Genomic DNA, 6,213 nt, shown 5'->3' with positions numbered 1-6,213 from the left:
CCCGCCCCGCCTGAGCCTTTAAGGTGACTGGGAGAAACCAGGTCAATCAGGGCGGATCTTCCCAGATGCAAACATGCTCAAATCTTGGAGCAAAAGGGGAAAATTAGTTCAAAGATTTAGCATTACTATTTTTTAGGGTTTTTTGTTTGTTTGTTGGTCTTTTGTTTTGAGACAGAGTCTCTCTGCAGCCCCAGCTGACCTGGAGCTTGCTATGTAGACCAGGCTGGCCTTGAACTCACAGGGATCCACCTGCCTCTGCCTCCCAAGTGCTGGGACTAAAGGGGTGTGCCACCATGCCTGGCTTGTTTTTGTTTTTGAGACCCAAAACCAAAAGGGTCTCCCTGTAGCCCCAGCTGGCCTGAAACTTGCATGTAGACCAGACTGACTTGTATCTCCAGAGATTCACCTGCGTCTGCCAAGTGTTGGAATTAAAGGCATGCATCACCATTTCTGGCTCAGTATTATTATTTTTACATTTAAAAATTTTTACATATTGTGTGTGTGTGCGTGTGTGTGTGATATGCGTGTGCAAGTGTGAGCACACTCGCCATGGCACGCCTATGATGGTCAGAGGACAATTTTTGGGAGTTGGTGCTATCAGTTCCATAATGGGGTTTGGGGATCAACTTCAGGTCCAAGGCTTGCCCGGCAAGCACTTTTGTCCACCAAGCCGTCTTGCTGGTCCAGCATTAATAATATTATATTCTTATATTTTTATTACACTTTATTTATGTATTTGTGACTATGTGTGTTTATGCAAGGTGTTTATGTGGTGGTCAGGGGACAACTTGTAGGAGTCCATTCTCTCCTTCCACCATGTGGGTCCCAGAGACTGAGCTCAGGTCATTAGGTTTGGAGGCAAGTGCCTCTACCCGCTGAGCCATCTCACCAGCTTGAATTTATTTACTTATTTATTTATGGTCCTGGATTTGATTGCTGAGAACCTCACACATGCTAGGCAAGAACTCTAACACCGAATTAGATGTCCAGTTCAGGCTTCACATTACTATTTAAGAAAGACATACACATGTCCTAAAGGGAATATTCCCATAATGCATTTAGACCAAATTTTCTTTGAACTAGGTCTTTTGGCAAGGCTCAGAAAGCAGGCCAGATTCATATGAGACTAAACAAATAGACTGCATTTTCTCCACTCATGATTCTCTCTTCTGACTCATGAAGTGAGTTACTCTCCAAACGAGGTGACTGCCTAGATTACCTTGTACTGGGCTAAGTCCTCTGGGAAGCCTTCATGTCAACACTATCGGAACAGAGTTAACTGTCCTTTTGTCTCACTGTGCTTTGGACATACTTACATTGTACTTTTTTTTTTTCCCTTTTGTCTTTTTGAGACAGGGTTTCCTTGTAGCCCCAGCTGTCCTGGAACTCACTATGGAGACCAGGCTGGCCTGGAACTCACAAAAATCTGCCTGCCTCTGTCTCCCAAGTGCTGGGATTAAAGGCATGCTCCACCATGCCTGGCTTACATTGTACTTTTATACTGTATATCCACGAATTCTCCTAAGCCTATCTCTCTTCTTAGATTGCTTGTATTAGGGCAAGTATTTTGCCTGATTCATTTCGACCTTGGGTGTCACAGAGGACCCAGAAATGCTGGCTGAAGGGCACTGAATTTTTATTTTTTTAATTTCAAGGCAGGGTTTCAGGGTCTCACTTTATAGCCCAGGCTGACTTGGAACTCTAGAGTTTCCTTGCCTTGCTATGCTGAATTCTTTTTTTTTTTTTAATTTCTTTTCTTATTTTATTTCTTTTTATATTTTATTATTTTATTTTATGTGTATGTATGTATTGCCTGCATGTAGGTAAGTGCACCTGTGTTGTGCAATGTCCAAGGAGGACAGAAGAGGCTGTTGGATCCCCTGGAACTGGGGTTAGGACAGTTGTTAGCTGCCATGTGGGTGCTGGGAGTTGAACCTAGGTCTTCTGCAAGAACAATCAGTGTTCTTAACCACTGAGCCATCTCTCCAGCCCCTCTTTCTTTATTCTTTCCTTTTTAAACAGGATCCCATGTAGCCCAGATTGGCTTAGAACTCATTATATAGCCAAGGATGACTTTGAACTTCTGATCTTCCTGCCTCTGTCTCTTAGTGTGGTGACTATAGGTATGTGACACCATGCCTGGTTTATGAAGTGCTGAGGATTGAACACAGGCAGGGCTTTGTGCATGCTGGGTAAACACTCTACCAACTGAGTTATATTCCCAACCTCTAATTTCTTTTCTTTTTCTTTTCTTGAAACAGGTACTTATTCTCAGCCCTGGCAGGCTTGGGGCTCACTATGTAGCCTAGGTTGATCTCTCACTAATGACTGTCTTCCCACCTCTGGAGTGCTGGGATTACAGGTGTGAGCCATTATGCCTGGTGAAAGTTAAGTTATTCTTAACAAGAATGGATTTGCAATGTCATCAAAAAGGAAATCTGTTTAAAAACTGTTGTGGGGGCTGTAGGTGTAGTTCAGTGGCACTTGCCTAACATGCATAAGGCACTGGATAGGCAGCATTTCTGTAAACAGCAACAAGCCTTTCAAAGGAAAAACCAACCAAGGACTCAGAAAAAATACTCTGGCACTCTTCAAGAGCCTGAGGTTGCGTAGCCAAACTGCCTCTCCAAACGTGTTGCAGTTTGTATGGAATGATGATTCACTTGCTTTGCACACTGCCATAACCAGAGGGCCCAAGACCTGGGAGCTCTCCTCTGCCTCTGACACTGACTCTGTCTCTCTCTCTCTCTCTCTCTCTCTCTCTCTCTCCCTCCCCCTCTCTCCCCAGTTGGGAAAATAAGTATGTGAAATAAGAAAAAAATAAAGTCAGATAGAAATAACTGCAGCAGGCTGGCCAAACAACAGGGCTAGTAATTCTAGCCTTCCCATGATTATAGTTATTGTGTTTAGGAAGAAACTCCTCCTTTCCTGCCCTCATCAACTCCTCCCTCCCATTGCCCCCTTACTGTCCTCACCATTTTTGTTAGGACAGGGAATCTCTTGAAATGGAATTTCCTTCCCTTTAGGAATCTAAAGTAAACATTCTAAAGTCTACAATGTGACCGGTTTTTCCCCGACATCTCTTGGCCTTTATGCTAGTCTCATTTCTGGGGGGTTAGAGGTGGGTTCTGGGAATCCATTCAGGCACTTGATTATAGGAGGTATATTATTGCTTACATAATTAGGAACTCTAGGATGTGGGGTCTCTCCCTCTCCTTGTGGGTCGTTGGCCACCGGTCCACGAGGACAAAGGGAGCAGAAGCGGGGTCAGGACGGCCAGTGAGCACTGATGGAAGAAAGCCCTTCCAGGGAGGCAGGTTCAATGATGCAAACAGCTCCAGACTCAGTGAAACAGCTCTGTTTATTCAGTGGGGGTTAGGGAAAATATAGTATGGAGGCAGTAGCCAATGCCTCAGCTGATAGGTGCTCATAGTATGCTTTATTTACATGCGGCAGTGGGCTCCTATTGTCCAACTACTGGGCAATGCCTGATTATCATATAGAGAAAACCTGGGGGTAGTTTTTACTCCAGGTAACTATGCCAAAGGTCATGTTCCAAATAAGGTCAGGCATCCATGCTTGGCTGCGCTTTCCAGGTAAGTCAGGAAGAGAGCAGGAGGCCCCCTGCTGAGAAGGGGAGTCCTTCCATATGGCGGTGAGCCCCTCAGAGCTATCTGGACATGGAGGACTACAACCCTAACAGCAGGGTTTCCCAACACTACGACTCATCTCAAGGCTCAGTCTCCTGTTAACCAAAAACAGAACCAGAATTTTATTTTGTTATTATGCATGTGTATGATGTGTGTGCCACTGTACATATATGGAGGTTAGAAGATAACTTTCAGGAGTCATCTCTCCACTGTGGTTTCCAGGGATTGAACTCAGGTCATCAGGCTTGCTTGGTTAGGACTTTCACCCGCTTAGTGATCTTACCAGCCCATTTTATTTTTTATTTTTGGTTTTTTTGAGACAGGGTTTGCCTGTAGCCCCAGCTGTCCTGGAACTCACTATGTAGTCCAGGCTGGCCTTGAACTCACAGAGATCCGCCTGCCTCTGCCTCCCAAGTGCTGGGATTAAAGGCATGCACCACCACGCCCGGCTTAATTTTAATTTTTAATTGCATTTATTTATTGTCTGTGTATATTATTGCAAGCATGCCACAGGATGCAGAAGTCAGAGGACAACTTGCAGAGGTTCGGTCTCTCCTTCCACCATGTGGGTCTTAGGGATTGTTCAGGCATCAACTTGGTGGCAAGGCCTTTACCCACTGAGTCATCTTGCTGGCCCCCAGATTCAGAATCTTAGAATGGTGAAAGCCTTTACAGATTCTTTAACAAACCCCTTCATTCCACAAATGAAGAAATTAAGGCTCATAGTCTTTACTGCAGTGACTGGCAACCAGAAGTGCTCAGTAAATACTGATTAGTTTTGTTTTTACTCTTAGTTATTCAAAACAGCCAGTGTGTATGAGATAGACTAAGTTTCTCAACTTCAAAACCATTTTCAACTCTATCACACCAGGTTATGTGCTTCCATTAGATCTACTTGTCCCTAGAGCCATGTTTTATTTCATTTATTGCAGTGTTGACAACTGAACCCAGGGTCTTGTGCCTGCTAAGTAAGCACTCTACCACTGAGCTACCTCTCCAGCACTTTAAATCTTCTGAGAGAGAGAGCGAGAGCGAGAGCGAGAGCGAGAGCGAGAGCGAGAGCGAGAGAGAGAGAGAGAGAGAGAGAGAGAGAAAGATTTACTTTGTAGCCCAAGCTGGCCTGTAACTCACTACATAGCCCAGTTTGGCTTCCAATTCACAATCCTCCTGTCTCAGCCTCCCCAGTGGAGGAATTACAGATATGAGTCACCACACTTAGCTTCCCTCATTTATTTTTATTAGTTTTATTGGGATATAGTCATATACCATACAATTTAATTACAAAATATAATGAATTTTAGTATATGGAGTTGTATATCACCACTTCAATTTTAGAACATTTTCATTACCCCAAAAGAAACTCCACACACATTAGTGGTCATGCCCATTTCCCATTAACCCACCCCCTTGGGCAATCACTAATTTGCTTTCTGTGTCATAGATTTGGCTATTATGGACATTTCATGAGTGAAACCATATATTTCACTCAGTATGTTTTCAAGGTTCACATTGCAGTATGTACTTTATTTCTGTATACCATTCTACAACACACATTTGTTACATTTTATTTCTCCATTCATCAGTTGATGGATACTTACATTTTAATTTTTGTTTGTTTGTTTGAGACATGGTTTCCCTGCAGCTGCAGCTGGCCAGAACTTGCTATGTAGACCAGTCTGGTCTCAATCTCACAGAGATTCCCCATACCGCTGCCTCCTGAGTGTTGGTATTAAAGGCCTGTGCTACGACACCCCACTGAAATTTTAATTTTTAAAAAGATGTGTTTGGGGCTGAAGAGATGGCTCAGCAGCACTGGCTACTTTTGTGGAGGACCCAGGCTGGGTTCCTAACACCCACATGGCAGCTAACAACCATCAGTAAATCCAGTTCCAAGGGATCTGACACCCTCTCCTGACTTCTGTGGGCACTGCACACACGGTATGCTTACATACACACAGGTAAAACACTAATAAACATTAAAAATATTTTTAAAAAGCCATAGTTGATGCTGGGCATGGTGGCGAATGTCTTTAATCCCAGCACTCAGTAGGTAGCGGCAAGTGGATCTCTGTGAGTTTGAGGCCAGCCTGGTCTCCACAGTGAATTGCAGGTCAGCTGGTGCTACAAGGAGACCCTGTCTCAAAAAGGCCAAAAAAAAAAAAAAAAAAAGTCATAGTTGAAGTCCAGGACAGCTACCAGAGCTACATAGTAACACCTGTCAAACAAAACAAAAACGATGTATTCATTTTATGAGTGTGCCTCTGTATGAGTTTATGTGTACCACTTGCATACAGGTGGCCATGAAGGCCAGAAGAGGGTGTCAGATCCCCTGGAACTGGAGCTATAGGTGGTTGTGAGCCAGATGTGGGTGCTGGAAACTGAACTCTGGTCTTTCGAAAAAGCATTAAGAGCTTATAACTCCTGAGTCATCTCTCCAGCACCTCATTTTAAAGATTTAAAAAAAATTATGTGTATGTGTGGGTCTGTGCACACATGAGTGTATGTGCACCTCAGAATTCAGAAGAGAGGGGAGAGGGGAGAGGGGAGGAGAGGGGAGGGAGAG

The sequence above is a fragment of the Nannospalax galili genome, unplaced genomic scaffold (genome assembly GCF_000622305.1).
Source record: "Nannospalax galili isolate Female #2095 unplaced genomic scaffold, S.galili_v1.0 scaffold95, whole genome shotgun sequence".
Taxonomy (NCBI): domain Eukaryota; kingdom Metazoa; phylum Chordata; class Mammalia; order Rodentia; family Spalacidae; genus Nannospalax; species Nannospalax galili.
Note: the sequence above shows the minus strand (reverse complement) of the source record.